Source organism: Chiloscyllium punctatum, chromosome 12 (assembly GCF_047496795.1).
Source record: "Chiloscyllium punctatum isolate Juve2018m chromosome 12, sChiPun1.3, whole genome shotgun sequence".
Lineage (NCBI taxonomy): Eukaryota > Metazoa > Chordata > Chondrichthyes > Orectolobiformes > Hemiscylliidae > Chiloscyllium > Chiloscyllium punctatum.
In genome coordinates this window covers 53,137,490-53,156,898 of record NC_092750.1, presented here as the reverse complement: position 1 = coordinate 53,156,898, position 19,409 = coordinate 53,137,490, and the positions used below count along the sequence as shown (strand labels likewise).

The following is a 19,409-nucleotide window of genomic DNA, read 5'->3' as shown; positions in this document are numbered from 1 at the left end:
TGTTTTCTCTTGTAGGAGACTCGAGAACTACAGGTCCCCATTTAAAATTAAGAGGTTATCCATTTAAGAAAGAGATAAAGAGAATTGTGTGTTTTTGGAACACCCTTCTTGAAGCAGTTGTATAAGCAGAGTCTTTGAATATTTCTAAGAAGTACATAGATTCACGATGAGCAAAGGAGTGACAAGTTCTTGAGGCGAGGCCAGAATGTTGAGTTATCAGCTACATTTTTAAGAAACGGCTGAGCAGATTTGAGTGGGAGGGTTTGAGCCTCAAAATAGGCTGGATAGGCTGGGACCTCTTTCACTAGGGTGTAGGAGGTTGAGGAGTGACCTCACAGAGATTTATAAAATCATAAGGAACATAATTAAAATGAATAACAGGATCTTTCCCGAGAGTGGGCAAGTTCAAAATTAGGGGGCATATTTTTACGGTGAGAGAAGAAAGTTTCATAAAGGACATGAGGAGCAATGTTTTTTTACATAGAGAGTGGTTTGTGTGTGGAATGAATTGCCAGAGGAGGTGAATGAAGGTACAGTTACAACATTTAAAAAACATTTGGACAAAGACATGAATAGACTTGTAGGCAAATTTGGAAACATTGTCAGCATTGACCGGTTGGATCAAAGGGTCTGTATGACTGTGTGACCATCAGTTGAAATCATAGCACTGTGCCAAAATGTCAAGAGAGAAATGAAAATCGAGAATTAAAAGTGAATGCAAAAAATTTGCCACATTTGTATTGTAAAGTATGGTCTCTGTTGTTAGATAAAACATTTTATTACTTTGTTTTGTCAACCACGTTTTAAATTTTTAAAATCACTTTGGAAAAAGGAGAAACCTGGGTAAAGAAAATAATACAGTAGGAACAATGTTCATCCAGAGAAATAAATAAATTGTGATTTGCCTGTAGCTACAAGATAATCTTAATAGTGTCAACAGTTGAGAATTTCATTGCAGATAATCTTAATAGTGTCAACAGTTGAGAATTTCATTGCAGGTGGAAGTTTATTCTGGTTGGCAAGCACTTATTTGTTCAAAAAAAAAGCACTATGTAATCATATGGGATGATTGTTGTGCAGATCAGACAAATTAGTCAATTTCCAGCCACTTTACTTTCCTTCCAAAATGACAATAATTATGAGAAATAACATTATGCTTGAATTAGTTTATTATATATCACAATAATATTAACGGATTATATGTCAAATCAGATTGTATGACTTAAATCCATGAGTGCCACTAAGGGAAAGGGTACAAAATGAGTTGCATTTTGTGTTCCTATGTTGTGCGTTCCATTCTTGTCACTGCTTATCAATTTCTTGAGTTGAGATGAAATTATATTTCCTCATAACATATTTGAAATGGCCTCTATATTAATATATATTAACAACAATATATATCAAGGTCCAAAATTATGGAAGGAATTCTAACATTTTCCGTTGCTTATCCACATTTCTGCAAGTATATTAGTAATATAATGAAGACGTTTGAAGAAGTCTCATGATCATTATTATCAATAAGTGATTATTCATGGTAAGCCTCATTCTTTTAAAACTATTTTGCATTTCATTGTTGTACAGCCCTGAGTGGGTGTGTGTCCATTCCTCAGATACCCTTCAACTATTCTCAGGTGCGACATGGAAAATTAGTCCTTGGAAAATCTTATTTTCAAAACTATTCCTCACTGTAGCTTTTAAAGACAGAAGAATACAAGTGCTTTGTGCTTATTAAATTATTGAACTTATTAAGAACATGTGAGGATGTTATTAATTAAAGATAAGTTTTCTTTGAATTGATCCAATTGTGAAGATTCAGATGATGTCCATGACCATCTTAAAATATAGCTTCAGATTTACAGCACTGGACTGGTGGCTTAAACAATGTGTTGTAGGTTAAGCTGACTGATTGAACATTTGGAATCAAATGTTTACATTTGAAAATTCTTAAAGTAGATTCAGATTAATCTCGCTTGTGCAAATCTGTTTATTATCTGAAATGTGATAGGATTTGGAATGAAAGTCGGAGATATTTAGATTATTGCTGCCAATTATTCCATTGCTGCTGAATAATGTCAGTAATAAAAGCAGCCTTCACCTACCTAAATTACTGCATTTCAACAAGCAAAGTATAGCTGTGAAGCATTTTGGGTGTTCCGAGGGGCACCAAATAACAGCAAGTTTGCTTTCCTCAATGATGCAAAGTCAAAAATTAGTGTCTATTTGCGACAAAAAGGGTACGCCTAATAATACTCCTTGGCCGCAATTTTTCTTCCCAGGTGGTGTGCACAGAGGCAGAGGAAACCATGCCTCTGTGAACCTAACCTCAATAAATGGCCACCTGCAATTTCTGAGGAGAAAGTGAGGACTGCAGATGCTGGAGATCAGAGCTGAAAATGTGTTGCTGGAAAAGCACAGCAGGTCAGGCAGCATCCAAGGAGCAGGAGATGATCCCTGAAGAAGGGCTTATGCCCGAAATGTTGATTCTCCTGCTCCTTGGATGCTGCCTGAGCTGCTGCACTTTTCCAGCAACATATTTTTCAGCACCTGCAATTTCCATTGAGGTTTGGGAATGAAGGGCGGAGGTTGCTGGTTGGTTTGGCGACCTGGGAAGCAGAAAGGAAGCTGGTGATTCCTAAAGTGGGCAAGCCTCCCTGGGTGCTCTAGCCAGTGTGTTTAAAGCTCAGAAACCTAAAATATAAAACATCCCTCCTGTTCTCATTCTCTCATTGTCCATGCCTGGCAACCCATGACTACTTGTGTTCATGCTTTCCTACCCTTATCATCTGTGTCATCTTCTACATGCCTTCCCATTCCCCATGCTCTCTATGCCAGTATACTCATTCACCATAGCCCCTTACACCTCGCATGTTCCCTGGTTATCCATGTTGCCCATTTTAGCTCTTCAATCAACTTAAACCACTACTCACCATTGTTTGTGCTTCCCTTTCCATGGCAACTCACCAATTATCCAGCAAGGGTACAATTCAGGAGGCATTCTGGCAGAAAATGAAATTTTCATGCTGTTTCTGATGTCATGAGCAAAAACTAACATTCTGGTACAAAAGAAAGGCAAAGATTGCTCCAATTAATCCCTGATGAAAACAAACATGTGGCATCAGTCACACTATGGATTTTGTTTCTAAGATAACCAAAAAATTAATTTAAATTCACTAGAAATGAGGTGCCAAATGGACATAGCTTATGAGTTCACAATATTCATATGATGTAGACGCTCATTGCTTCAAAAGATATTGGACAACTTTCTTCAGATGTTTAATAGTTGCTTTAGCCCAGCCCCCACTCAGCTGGTCCCATTTCTTTCCCGATCAGTTAGTGTGTAAGTCTGTCATACCTGTGACAAATAGAAAATGTTGTTCTATGTTTGACAGGTCAGAAGTGTTAGTTGCTACCTGATCACCAGGCCATTGTTGACAAGTTAAAACCACTGGCAAAGAGCCTGGTTATTTGTCCTGTTGCATTTGAAAAAAATACATGACACCATGAAAATATCAATTACATAATGTCATGATAATAACAACCCTACCATAAGTAATGTAAATTACTGTTTCATAAAATAATTGCTCATTGTTTTAATTATCATTTTAAATCTCATTTCCATTAATTATCATGTCAGTGGGCAGCAGAATTATTATTCATGCCATTAAAGCGATAGATGGCTCATAATATTCCAGCATTGACATTACATTTTCTTCTAATTAGTGGTTTCCAGTGATTTTTCCACTGCACATAAATATTCCTCTTTTTACAGGCTGTACTGTTCTTTGAACATCACAAGGTAAAGCAGGAGAGAAGATCAGAAATAAATAATGGCCAAACTCACCACACCATATGTATTTTGTTAATGTAATGTTTCTTTGTACCTGTTTCAGCACATCAAATTCAGGAAGTGGAGGTTAAACTGTGCTGGCAATTTTAACAGATTGTTGTTGGTTAGATCTAAATTACCTTTTCAATTAAAAATTTGGCACTCTTGCTTAACTGGATAAGAAGAATTGCAATCTCTGTAAGTACATCACAAGCAGAAAACTCCACTTGCAAACTGTGAGTCATAATCAGATCATAAAATGAAAGATATCACTGTGAAGCTTTCATCTTATTTGTAAAAATTTTCTTTTCGGCTCTTAAGTGTTCTATTTTGGTCACAATGAGAAATATAATTGGTACTGTCAATTGGAATGATACTGTGGCCTATTTGTTTGTAGCGTTGTCTTTTAGGAGTGATCAATTTGAAGTAATGGTCATGTGGGAATAAGTTCCAAGGGTATAACTTAATTAAAATGCCTGGACTGTTACAGAAGAGGCTCATGATATATTACCCCCATCTAAACCCTGAGATTATATTGCACATTTATAACACATTCTAGAATCTGTCATTTTACATAATATATCACACGGTGTCTAAATATCTATTTTCAATTCCTTTGCTTTATGACTATTGCCAAATAATAGGGAAATATCAATCATTCCAGTGTTGCAGCAGTAATTGGCAGCAAGCAGTGCTGGTCTTCAAGCCTCGTTGTCTCTGATTTAAATAACAGTCACAATGTTTCTAAGTTCACTTCAGGTCATGTGTCAGCTCTCAGAGAAGGTACTGTAAGTTTATTTCAAATTTACAAAAAATGTCTGACAACTTAGGATTTCTTGTCTATTTTGTGATCTTTCAATCCTATGAAATAAGCCACTGCACACAACTCATGCAATATGTACCAATTGTTTGATTTTTATGATTGAAAACTTAATAAAAGCAAAGGCATTGAATGAAATTTCACATGATAACCAGCTCTGCCTCCGTACTACCTCTCTTGACCTTCTTCATTACTACTAACTTGTCAGACCACTTATCTGGCATCTAGTCACAGATGATTACAAAGTTCCTCCAGTTAACTATTGAGAAGAACAAAGCCCATTGTTTTCAGTCCTCACTTTAAACTCCATTCTCTATGTATTGACTCTGCCCTGCTGTTTGTGAAGAGTCTGAGATGAAACCAATCTTTGCATACTTTGTGTCAGATTTGAGCATGAGAGAATCTTCACATCTTTCATTCATTCCCTCAATAGGATGACCTATTCCATCCCTGAAGCATTGCCCAACGTCACCTCTGCCTCAACTTATTTGTTGTTAAAAGCTTCATTCATTCCTTTGATTCATTTAGATTTTACTGTTCCAAACCATTCCCAGCTGTTCTGTCACCTTTCATAAAATTGATGTCATCGGAAACTTTGCCATTAATGTCTTAACTCTCAGTAATTCCCATTCCCATCACACCTGCAATTGCTGACATGTCTCAGCTTTGGCTAAACAGGATCTTCATTTTAAAGTTCTCATCTTTTTTTAAAATCCTTCTATGGCATTCCCCTCACCTCTTCCCACACCATATTGTCCATGCAACCCATATTCTGAAGGGAGTTGACACAGTGGTTGTGGAGATTCTTCCATTTTTGGAAGAATCTCAAATTAGAAGACATAGGTTCAGAATAAGGGCCATCTGTTTAAAACTGAGGTGCAAAGGAATGTTTTCTCCCATAGAGTTCTGAATGTCTGGAATTCTCTAGCCCAGAGAATTGTGGAGGCTAGGTCATTCAAAATATTTAAAGAAGAAGTAGATTTTTGAAATATTGAGAATGGAAAGCTACACTGAGCTGGCATGGAAGAGGAGTTGAGGCCTGGGGCAGATCAGCTAATATCATGAGGGCCAGACTGGTCTAGTCCTAATGCTGTATTTTATGCTCTTGTGTCACCATTACCTCCTTCATCCTGAGACTGTGCTAACAGCCCCTTCCCAACCCATAACCAGTGTTTCCTTCCTTCTGCAACTGCTCTTCTGACTCTCTGTGGACTCAAGGCACGCTTTTTTATGAAGACCCTGTTTTCAGAATTTTACTTTAGTTTTCCAGCCAGTGAATTAAATTCAGTATTTACCCTAAAGCATGTCTTCGTGACAGTACTACTATTTTAAAAATTCAGATGTTTGAATGCAAATGTTTGTTTTTGGAAATATGAATTAGATGTACAGCCATGGGGTGTAGATTTAGCACTGCATCTGGTGTTTGATTTTTTTTGAGTTTATATTTCATCAGAATTAATTGAACAGCCACAAATAAGTTTTTTTTTCTCTCTGGATCAGTTTCTCCATAATTCCACAATCAATCCACATTCATGTTTAATTTTTCAGTCACCAATTAACCCCTAGTAGAAGCGGCTAGTCTATTTAATCTCTTGATATGGGTGTCACTGTCATGCATTTGTTTCGTCATTCCTGAATGCCATTTAAGTGAATGGCTTGCTAGGCTATTTCAGAGGTCATTGAGGAGACAATCAAATTGCCGAGGATCTGAAGTCATATGTAGGCCAGACTAGGTAGGGTTGACAGGTTTCCTTCTCTAAAGGATAGTGGTGAATCTACCCAGCATTTCTGGAATAACTGATTGAAGTAATTGCTGTGTCTCTCTTAAGATCACCTGTTATAGGAAGGGTATTATTAAATTGGAGATAGTTCAGAAAGATTTGCCATCGTGTTGCTGGGAATATGGAGTATTTGAATCATAAAAATAGGCTTGGTAGGCTGGAACTTTGTTCACTGAAGTGTCGGAGGTTTGAGTGGTGACCGTATCAAGGTTTATAAAGTCATGAGGGGCATAGATAAGATGAATAGCAAAGGTCTTTTCCCTAACAGGAGGTGGGCATATTTTTAAGGCGAGAGGAGGAAGGTTTAAAAAAGACACGAGGGACAACCTTTTTTCACAGAGAGTGGTTCGTGTGTGGAATGAACTGCTGGAGGTAGTGGTGGATTCAGGTATAATGACAATATTTAAAGATGCGTGAAAAGAAAAGGTTTGGAGGGATAAGGGCTAATATGTTTGGGTGGATTAGTTGGACTGAAGGGTCTGTTTCCATGCTGTATGACACAAGATTTAGTTGCAAATGATTTTTACAATATTTTTAAAGATAGATCAGGTTAAACAGCATTCAAATGTTTTACCACAAACCATGGATTGTAGGAATGGGAAAAGACAGAAGGTCAAGAGCCGAATGATGAAGTTGTTCAAAAAGGTTGCAAAGATATGTTAAATCCCTATAAGTTAGTTAGTTTAGCCTCAGTAGCTGGAAAGCTTTTAGGAACAATGGCTAACAAAATTAATAGACACTGTAACTGTGGGTTCTTTATATGTTACTGGCAAAGCTTTTTAATAAGGTAAACAAGAAATTTGAGGGTATAACTGTTAATGTAGTGGATAAACAGTTCTAAAAGAAATTCAATCAAATATCATAGAACTGACTTGTAAGATATGGAGTTCATGGATTAAAAAGGGCAGGAGCATGAGGATGTGACAGGCAGGAAGCAAAGCACAATGGTGAACAGTTGTTTTTCCCAATTGGAGAAAAGTTTATAGTATCCCTAGGTGAGCTCTTCCTGGCATACAATGACCTATATCTCAGTTCAAAATTTGTGGATGATTTGAAATTTGAAAGTATTATGAATCATGATGATGACAGTACAGAAGTTCTTCAGAGAGGCTAGTAGTTTTTGACAAATGATTTAATGCAGGGAAGCTAAAGTGATTTATTTTGGTCGGGAGAAGGGTACATTCTCGAAGGGCTGCAGAAGCACAAGACCCGGATGTATATGTGTTTAAATCATTGGAGGACAGGTTGAGAGTATGGTTCATAATGCCTGTAGCATTCTAAGCTTTACCTGAGTACAAAAGCAAAATAAGTGATGTCAAACCTGTATAAAACACTGGTTTGGCCTCAAGTGGAATATTGCAACCAGTTCTTGGCCTCACATTTTAATAAGGGCATAAAGGCATTAGAGAGGGTGCAGAAAACATTCATAAGACTCGTTGTAGAGATGAAGAACTTCAGTGATATGGTCAGAGTGCAGATATTGGGGACTTCTGTCCTCAGAGAAGAGATGCTTAAGAAGGAATTTTGAGATATATTCAAAATCATCAGAGATTTGGATAAGACAAACTGTAACCTTTAATGGAAATATTGACAACCGAAAGCAATTGGTAAAAGAATTAATGGTGGAATGAGGAATAGCTTTTTCACACAAAGTAAGTGTTTGGGAGCAGGCATGCACCATTTGAGAATGCAGTGGAGATAATGTTCAAAAGGAAATTGAAACATTATCAGTAAAGGAAACATTTGGAGGGAATGGGAAAACTGGAGGGGAGTGGCACCGATTAAGTTTCTCCTTCAGAAAGACAGCACAGCCACAGTGGGCTAAATGACCTCCTTCTATGTCGTCAGTAGTTTGCAATTCTCTGAGTGAGCAGAAAGCAATATCAAGTTAATAGAGCTACCTTCCCCCCAGCTCCACCCCCTTCCATTTATCTCTCAGTCTTCTGGCCCACAAGCCTCATTCCTGATGAAGGGCTTATGCCCGAAACATCGATTCTCCCGCTGCTCGGATACTGCCTGACCTGCTGTGCTTTTCTAGCACCACGCTCTTGACTCTGATCTCCAGAATCTGCAGTCCTCACTTTCTCTAAGTAGACCTTGTAGAATGAGACAAAGAAAATAAGGAGCGTGAAGATAATATTTGTAAATGTATTACAATTTGTAACAGAATCAGGGTAGGTCAACTAAAACAGTATGTCATGTGTGAAATTATTTGTTGTTAAGGATATAAAGTCATAGAGATGAACAGTACGGAAACAGACCCTTCGGTCCAATTCATCCATGGTGACCAGATATCCTATCCCAATCTAATCCACCAGCCAGCACCCGGTCCATATCTCTCCAAACCTTTCCTTTTCATACACTCATCCAGATGCAAATGCATCAGCCTCCACCACTTACCCTGGCAGCTCATTCCATACGCGTACCACCCTCTGAGTGAAAAAGTTGCCCTTTAGATCTCTTTTATATCATTCCTTCTTACCCTAAACCTATGCTTTCTAATTCTGGACTCCCCCACCAATGGGAAGGGACTTTGTCTATTTATCCTATCCATGCCCCTCATGATTTTATAAACCTCTATAAGGTCACCCCTCAGCCTCTGACGGTCCAGGGAAAACAACCCCAACCTATTCAACCTCTGCATATAGCTCAAATCCTCCAACACTGGCAACATCCTTGTAAACCTATGTAACAGAGTTTGGACATTGGAGTCTATGGACAGAAGAGGTTAGAAGACTGATACTGCAAACAATGGACAAACACAGCCTTGTACAGTCCAAGGCAAAGATGGGGGTCTCAGCAATAATGGCTTTAAGGTTTGGGGAAAATGAATAATGTTGAGAAGATGGATAGATGAGAATCTTAATTTCTGGCTTATACAGGATTCTGGTTACATTTATCTTAGATCAGCCCAAGAGAGTTAAAGACTCATGTTTTAAAGTAAATGAAAAGAAAATAAATTTTAGGATTGAATTCAATGGTTTCAATCTTATCACTGTATTGCAATTGTCACTCAGGCCCAAACATTTTAACCATGATTTTCCTTCCAAAGCTTTGTAGCGCCATATCATGTAGATCCTTCCTGTTTACATTTATTAACAAATTTAATGATGATGGTGCTATGGCCAGATTAATTGAGTGTAAATTGTTTTATTTGGCAATGAGAAGAAAGAATTGATAGAAGGAACCCTGATTACCAAACTTTAGTCATTTGTATCAACTTTCTCCCAGTGAAAGCTTTGTATGTGGTCAGATACAATATCCTTTCCACAAGGCAATTGATGAGGTACCAAACCTTATGAAAACGCATCTGTCACTTGTATGATGCTTGTGTGTGATTCATACTGAGTAACGCTATTTCACACTTTTCGGGTGTGAGGAGACCTGCAAACAGAATTTCAGATAGTGACAGAATTACACAGGATGCCTCAATCTCCATTGAGTGGCACTTCACTAACCCATCTGACACCGTGATTCGTGCTAATAATTGAAGTACTTCAGGCATCTGTCAATAGGAAGACATACCATTTCCCCGGCAACTGCAAACTTGGCAGGAAATTGTTTTATTCTTGGAGCAAAATGCAACAACTTTGAGGGGATAACTGAAAGAGACGACCGTGACAAGGAGAATGAAGTAGGCCAGCATTCTGAAGGTAATGCAAAAATGGCAAACAAATGTTGTTTGAATGCAACACCCCCGCCCGACCCACCAGCTTTGGCTCCTTCCAAATTGAAGTAAAACTTTATGATGATGATGTGTTTTCAAGTGCACGTTAGAAATCATGACTTGAGAATGTGGCTGTTGCAGATACATGACCCCTGATGAGATTTCCCAGCCCCAACCTGTATATCTGCGCTGCTTCATGAAGACTCAGGAAGTCAGCGTGTATACCCCTCACGAAAAGGCATTTCTCACAAATGGAACATGTAAATGAATAACTGGGCAGCAAAAAGAAAATGCACGGTGTGGAACAAAAATTTGTGAAACAAATAATTTTGGCTGCCTTAGTGACCTGCAACCATTGCCATGAACCTAAATGGTCCAACAAATCATGGAATACCTATAGTGCGGATAGACCCCATCCAACCCATCAAGTCTACACCAACCGTCTGAAGAGCATCCCACCTGGACTCAGCATCCATCTATTCCTATACTCACCAGCCACAATCACAAGCAATCCAAAAATTGCAACCTTAACAGTCCTCTTTAATCTTTGACCTAACTCTGTAATTTCTGGTTGCAGGACCTGATTTCTTTTCTTCAGTTCCTGTTGTTGGTACTGACTTGTGCCATGCTGCTGACTGTTCACTCTCCTCCTTCAGAATGCCCTGCAGCTGCTCTGAGATGTCCCTGACCCTGGCACCAGGGAAACACTATACCATTTGAGAGTCTTGTCTGCAGCCACAGAAGTACCTGTTAGTTCCCCTTATCATTGACTCTGTCCCAGGCTTTGTTCCACTCTGCTGTGTGTCACAAACCTGGCCATTGTTGCTTTCCCTGAAATGTCCCTGATTTCCCACATATTGCAAGAGAAGCGTTCCACTGAGCTGAGTTCTCCTGCCATTGTCATCTTTATTAACGGCAAACAATAAAGTAGGAAAGCCTATGCCATCTTTAAGTTTTCACTCAATCTTCTGCAAAGTAAACCTGGATATTGCTTCCTCTAGCTGGGGAACTTAGAACCTGAGAGCTGAGATAGAAAGAGTCTTAGTCTCGCAGGTAACAAAGGCATGAACAGGAAAGTGGAATTGGGGCACATGATTGGCCAACTTCATATTGTACAGTGCAGTAGGTGTGACGTATTATGTGGTATACTCCTGCTATAATTTCTTGTCTCATTAGCACCTTTTAAAACTCACTTATGGGGATATGGGAGTGTTTGTGAAGCCAACATTTCTTACACATCCCTAATTGCCCTTCAACTAAGTGGCTTATTCACCCTTTTCAGAGGGCAGTTAATGTTCAACCATGTTGCCATGGGTTTGGAGTCTCATGTATTCCAGACCAGGTAAGGATAGAAGATTTCTTTCAATAAATGGTATTCGTGAAGCAAATAGATATTTACAATAATTTACAGTGCTTAGATTAGTCACCATTAGTCTAACTTTTTAATTCAGATTTGCATTAAATTCATATTCCATCTTCTGCCATGGTGAGACGCAAAACCACGTTCCCATGACAATAGTCTCAGACACTAAATTCCTCGGTTAGTGACATCATCACCCTATTCTCCTCCTGTCCTCCAACAGCCATTTAACTTCCAGGGACATGCAAAATACAAGCATAACAACTGGCTAATTCATGTAAAATGTGTATAAAACTTCTATCTGAGCTCTGTAAATTCGATACATTCTCCGTGATTCTCTTCATCCTCTGTAGTTCAAATGGTGTCTGTGTCTATGGACTTATTAAAGATGGCAATCAAATCACCCCATAAAGTTTGCTAAAATGTTCTCCACTCATAATTGTGGTAATAGTGGTCTTTAAATTAGGTATCAATCTAACAGCCAATTGTTTCACATTTTCTCTGGTCTCTATATCATCCAGTATATGAAGGATCTAAAACAGGCACAGCATCCCAAATGAAGCCACAGCAAGTTTCAGCAGGAGAATATAATGGCTCTTATTTTCTGGTTGGGTAGTCCTCGCAATAGATCCTAATGCTTTATTGACTGTTACCATGACATTGCAGCATTAGTTCTGACCTTTATGAGGTTCATGTACTAGAGCAGGTCTTTTTGCATTGAGTAATCTTTTCTTCAAAACCTATGCATGCTTAATGTTTGCTACATTATCCACATTAAGCTTTATTGTACAAGCCTGGGCCTCTTCTACCCTTACATCTAAATCTGATTGTCATTGCTTTTCCTATCAATGGTCCTAACATTCATATATATCTTAATATAATAAGGAAACTTATGAAGAGCAAAAATCCTAACACTGATTCCTGCATTCTCATTGTATCACATGAGAATTCATATTCTGACCTATTTTTCACTAGCTATTGGAGTATTTGTGATTTCTTTCTATCGCAGAGTATCTTCATACACTTCCTTGGGCCCTTACTCCTTTCTCTTGTCTGCTCCGCCATGACAATAAGATATTTCCGATCCCCCAGTGTCTGCTTTCATTATTGTGCAAGCCTGAAAATTTGAAAAATATTCTTCATAAATGTAGTTGTCATGAATGCGCAGTATTTGTCAGGTTTTAATAAATGACAGGTGCTGTCTGTTCACAAATACAATGTAAAATGTCACTGGTGAAAAGTTACATCATGGTGTGCATCAATTATTTAATGACGTAAAGGTTCTGTGGCATGTGTGCTGGGAATTGATGGCAAAGGCGGTGTAATGATAAACTGTCAGTGTTCGCTATTATTACCCCCCTGAAACTTACGAAAGTTTCACGATGTCAGCTGTACGGAGGAGCAGAGAGAACTTGAAGTTGCAATATCTCACTTGAGGTTCTAGCATGACCTATGTTATTAGTCCCTCAGAACAATCACTGATTTCAGTGAGGATTTAATCCTTCCCACCCTCTTATTACTGTTTGAAAATCTTGTGGAGTGATATCTTGTTCAGTCAGATGTAACTATGTTTCTAAAAGCCATAAGATGAATGAAATTTGAAGATCAACAGAACTGCTCCTGAAAATCTCATTTTATTTGTAGAGTGCTCTTAAATGGTTCAGCAGTAAAACTAAGCTTTTGTGATATTCTTAGTTTATGTTGAGATTTTTAAAATCTCACTTCCTCCGATTTCCATGTCCAAGCATTTAAATTTCTACGAGTGAAAAATGTTAACTGGGGTTTTATTTTTCATGCTTTGCATTTCTTGATTCAGGTGGGGACTAGGTTTGCTCTGTGAAAATTCTTGGACGTAACTGGCTGACTGAATATTCTAATGATATCCCTTCTGCCCCACAGTGTAAATATCCAATGCAGAAGATTGCAATCAGTTGCAGTACCACTGCACGCTGATGGAGTTAAACTCCTGCGAAAGAGATTGTTAGTCTCTCAGCAAGATCAACTTTGTCATCAGTGTTAAACTTGCTTCATCCCTGACAACAAAGTCTGGTGCTCTTTCCATGAAAATCATGTTCCTAATCAAATCCTATATTAAGATTTGAGTTTACGGTCACTGGAGAGAATGACATTATGTCTTAAATGTCAAATTGTCAAGTTTGGAACATACCAACCTTTGTCAAAGCCATGCATTCCTGGGAATTACTTGAAATATGTTGCAATATGTTGCTTTCACTGTTTGTGGAGATCTGTCTACTCAGAGCTTAAGGTTGTCACCACATGGCTGTTGTTTGTTGTTGATTGAGGACTCTGTCATACATTAGTGCCATACCTGGAGGACCACACATAGAATCGTCCTTCATTTGTAAATTGCTTTAACAACTGACAGTTGAAAGAATGCTTTCATCTCACCATGCCTCGGAGCAAGATGCTTATTATTTATCCAGTGAGAGCTCTGCTTCTGTGCGAAGCAGACCTCCAGGAAATAGTAATTCTACAACAAATAGACAAGATTAAATATTACCCAAAGATTTATGATCTAACCAAAATTGGGTTCTCACCTCATCTGGATCATGTTTGTAGGTGGCAAGTTTTTTTGGCTGTCTGTCAGTTTATTATTCAATCTATGCTTCTAACAAGAGTGTCAATACACAGTGTCAATGAAGCCCAGGTTGCAGTCAGCTTGAATCATGAGTGATTCCATTACTCAATAGGTGAGTTCTGCTGCTTGTGAGCAGATGTGCATGTTTTTATACTTTAAACAGAAAATGATGGAAATATTCCACAAGTCTGGTAGTATCTGTGGAGAGAGATAAACAGGAAACATCATGTTTCATGTCCATGACCTGTCGTCAAATGTTAAAAATGTGGAAAATCTTAAGCAGATAAAGGGAAGATGAGAGATGTGAAGAGCAAAAAGGAAGATCAGTGTTAGTGTGGAAAACAGGAGAGAAAGGATGATGTCCACAATGACTCTGACCAATTTTAAAAGATGCACCATAGAAAGCATCTTTTTGAATGCTTCACAGTGTGGTTTGGCAGCTACTCTTCCCAAGGTCACAGGAATCTACAGAGAGTCATGATATACAGCCCAGTCCATCATGCAAACTAACCTCCATCTATTGACTCCATCTGCACTTCTCGCTGCCTCAGGAAAATAACCAACATAATCAAAGACCCCTCCAACCCCATTATAATCTCTTCCACCTTCTTCTATCAGGCAGAAGGTATAGAGGTTTGAATACAGGTACAAACAGATTCAAGAACAGCTTCTTCCCCACTGTTATCAGACTTTTAAATAAACCTCTCAAATACTAATTCTGATTTCTCTCTCTCTCTCTCTCTCTCTCTCTCTCCATGTTCTATGCAGCTGTAACACTGTATTCTGCACTCTGTTCTGCTAGCCTGATGCACTTTGTATGGTATGATCTGCCTGTATAGCAAGCAATGCAGCATGTTTCATTCTATCTCAGTAAATGTGACAACCATAAATCAATCAAAGGAAAAGATGAAAATAATGGGGGGAGATAAAGCAACAGATGGATCAGAAGGACTTGGCACTTCCAACAGCAGAATTAGCTGTTGGCTAAAAACAATGAGAGCAGTTAAGATTTAAAATTGTTAACCTTGATGTTAGTCCCAAATGCCACGCATTCCATTCCTCAACGTCACTATCTCCATTGCTGGGTTTGGCTGTCAGTCAATATCTCCCGTATATTTATTGATTCCCACTGTTGTCTTGACTACACTTCCTCCCAATCAACTTTCTGTGAGAACCTTATTCCATTTTTCCAGTTGCTGAGTGGTTTTTAAAATCTCATCTTCCACACAAGTGCTATATAAGTGACATCCCTTGACTTCAAATTAGGATGTTCCTCTAATAATGGTTCACAGTGCACTTCTGTTGCATTTCACACAACTTTCTCTTACCTTTTCTCCTCAGTCTCAAAACTATCATAGGGTTTCCTTTCCAGTAACCTTCCATCCACCAGCCTTCACAAACAACAGTCATCTCCGCCATTTAGAACATCGAATATAGAACGTCACAATGTAGTCGAGGCCCTTTGGTCCTCGATCTTGCGCTGACCTGTGAAAATAACCTGATGCCCATCTAACCCACACCATTCCATTATTATCCATATGTATGTCAAATGCCCATTTAAATGCCCTTAACGTCGGCGAGTCTGCTACTGTTGCACATAGGCCGTTTCATGCCTCTACTACTCTCTGAGTGAAGAAAGTAACCCTAATATCTGTCCTAAATCTATCACCCCACAATTTAAAGCTATGTCCCCTCATGTTAGCCTTCACCATCAGAGGATAAAGGCTCTTACTGTCTACCCTATCTAACCCTCTGATTATCTTATATGTCTCGATTAAGTCACTGCTAAACCTTTTTCTCTCCAACGAAAACAGCCTCAGTTCCTTCAGCCTTTCCTCAGAAGACCTTCCTTCCAAATCGGACAACATCCTAGCAAATCTCTGCTGAACCCTTTCCGAAGCTCCCACATCCTTCCTAAAATGCAGCGACCAGAACTGTACGCAATACTCCAGATGCGGCCTTACCAGTGTCTTGTACAGCTGAAGCATGACCTCATGGCTCTGAAACTCAATCCCCGTACCAATAAAAGCCAACACACCATATGCCTTCTTAACAACCCTATCAATCTGGGTGGCAACTTTCAGGGATTTATACACCTGGACACTGAAATCTCTCTGTTCAGCTACACTGCCAAGAACTTTACTATTACCCCAATACTCTGCAATCTTGTTATTTCTTCTGAAATGAACTACCTCATACTTTTCCACATTAAACTCCACTTGCCACTTCTTAGCCCAGCTCTCCATCATATATATGTCCCTCTGTAACCCACAACATCCTTGGAACTATCCACAACTCTGCTTACCTTAGTGTCATCTGCAAATTTACTAACTCATACTTCTACGTCCACCTCCAGATCATTTATAAAAATGACAAACAGCAGTGGCCCAAAACAGATCCTTCCAGTACATCACTGGTAACTGAACTCCAAGATGAACATTTCCCAACAACCATCACCCTCTGTCTCTTTCAGCTAGCCAATTTCTGATCCAAACCGCTAAATCACCTACAATCCCAAAACTCCTTATTTTGGGCAATAGCCTACCATGTGGAACCTTATCAAACACCTTACTGGAGTCAATATACACCACACCAATAAACCTACCTTCATCCACCTGTTTTGTCACCTTCTCGAAGAACTCAGTAAGGTTAGTGATGCATGACCTACCCTTCACAAAACAGTGTTGACTATCCCGAATCAAATTATTCCTCTCCAGATGATTATAAATCCTATCTCTGATAACCTTTTCCAACACCTTACCCACAATCGAATTAAGGCTCACTAGCCTGTAAATACCAGGGTTGTCTTGACTCCCCTTCTTAACAAGGGAACAACATTTGCTTGCCTCCAGTCTTCTGGCGCCACTCCTGTTGACAATGATGACATAAAGATCGAAGCCAAAGGCTCTGCAATCTCCTCCCTACCTCCCAGAGAATTTGAGAATAAATCCCATCCAGCCCCGCCGTCTGATCTATTTTCAGATCTTTCAAAATTGCTAAAACCTTCTCTGTCAGCCTTAATCCCATCCAATCTTGAAGCCTGTATCTCCGTATTCTCACTAACATTGCCCTTTTCCAATGTGAATACTGATAAAAAGGATTCATTAAGCACTTCCCTATGTCCTCAGATTCCACACACAACTTTCCACTACTATCTTTGATTGTCCCTAATCTTACTGTAGTCATTCTTTTATTCCTGATTTACCGTTAGAAGGCCTTCGGATTTTCCTTGATCCTATCCGCCAACAACTTCTTATGTCCCCTCCTGGTTCTTCTTAGGCCTCTCTTTAGATCTTTTCTGGCTAACTTATAACACTCAAGCTCCCTAACTGAGCCTTCACACCTCATCCTCACATAAGCCTTCCTCTTCCTCTTGATAAGAGCTTCAACTTCTTTAGTAAACCATGACTCCCTTTCTTGACAACTTCCTCCCTGCCTGATGTGTATATACTTATCAAGGATCTGCAGTAGCTGTACCTTGAATAAGCTCCACCTTTCAAGAGTGTCCATCCCCTGCAGTTTCCTTCCATATCCTATACATCCTAAACCTTGCCTAATTGCATCATCATTGCCTTTCCCCAGTTATACCTCTTTCCCTGCAGTATAGATCTATTCCTGCCCATTGCTTTTGTAAACAGAACCAAATTGTGGTCACTATTGCCAAAGTGCTCACCTGTCTCCAAATCTGACAGCTGGCTGGGTTCATTTCCAAGTACCAAACCCAATATGGCATCACGCTTTGCTGGTCTGTCAACATAATGTGTCAGAAAGCCCTCCTGCACACATTGAACAAAAACTGACCCATCCAAGCTACTTGAACTATAGTATTCCCAGTCAATATTTGGGAAGTTAAAGCACCCATAACAACTCCCCTGTTACTCTTGCTCCTATTGAGAATCAACTTTGATATCCTTTCCTGTACATCCCTGGAACAGTTCGCAGGCCTATAGAAAACTCCCAACAGGGTGACCTCTCCTTTCCTCCTTCTAACCTCAGTCCAAACTACCTCTGTGGATGAGTCCTCAAAAATTATCTCAGCTGCTCTATTACTAGCCTTGATTAACAATGCTACACCTCCGCCTCTGTTATTATCTTATCTGTTCTTGCTGAAACATCTAAATCCCAGAATCTGCAACGACTATTCCTATCCCTCTCTAGCCATGTCTCTGAAATGGCTAAAACATCGAAATCCCAGGTACCAACCCATGCTGTAAGTTCACCCATCTTATTCCTGGCATTGAAGTACACACATTTCAAACTAACATCCTGATTGCTGGTGCCAATTCATGACCTTGTAAACCTATCAGGTTTGTAAATCCTCAACCTCCTGTACACTGGAACTACAATTCAGGTTCTCATCCCCTGCTGCATTAGTTTAAAGCCCCCTCCCCCATTCATGCCACCAATCATGACTTGCTCTCCACTACTCTTTCAGCACCATGTAGGAACTGTTCCCTCCAGAAGTCCACGATTCACCTGTCAATCACCTCCAAAACACTCTGCCATTTCCACGGTGTCGAAGTTCTGTCCTTTTGCCTCCACCCATACAACCACAGAAGTGCAAACAATCCTTCTGGATGAAATAACAACTTATTTGTTGGTTTGTCATTTGTTAACGTGGAAAATATGACAGGAGTAGACCATTTGGTCCTGCCAGCCTGCTCTATCTTGAATATGCTCCTCTAACTCAGTACCTCATTCCAGTTTTGCCCCATACTCTTTGATCCCTTTAGTCTGAATAACTGCATCTGTCCTCTTGAAAACTTCAATGTTTTGTCCTGAAATACTTCCTGTGCAGAGAATTCTGCAGACTCACCACTTTTTGGTGAAGAAACTGTCCTCTTCTCAGTCCTAAATGACCTACCCCTTATCTTTAAACTGTGACCCCTGTCATCAGGACCATCCTTCCTCCATTTATCATGCCTAGCCCTGTCAGAATTTTATAGGTTTCTTTAAGATCACCCTCATTCATCCAATGAATATAGTCCTAACTGATCCATTGTCTCTTTATACTTCAGTCCTGCCATCTCAGAAATCATTCTGGCTATCCTTTTCTTTCACATCCTCCATAGATAGGACATCCCTCCTCAGGTAAGGAGACCAAACTGCACAGAATACTACAGGTGCGGTCCCATCAAAGCCCTGTACAATTGCGGCAAGACTGTAAGATATCCAAACTCCTGTACTCAAAGCCCCTCACCATGAAGGCGAAAATACTTCGCTGAGCCTTCTTCACTGCTGGCTGTACCTGCATGTTTTGTGGGATACAAGGACACCCAGATCTTGTTGCATCTCCCTTTTCCTAATTTACTACCTTTCAGGTAATAATGTATCTTCCTGTTTTTGCTACCAAAGT

General features: G+C 39.4%; 1 protein-coding gene across 15 annotated transcripts in view; it reads left to right on the top strand.

Annotated features, from left to right (window-relative positions):
- The window catches only part of LOC140483855 (contactin-4-like), a 2,466,301-nt gene that overhangs the window by 2,128,054 nt on the left and 318,838 nt on the right, over positions 1-19,409 (top strand). The gene's annotated exons all lie outside the window — the stretch shown is intronic.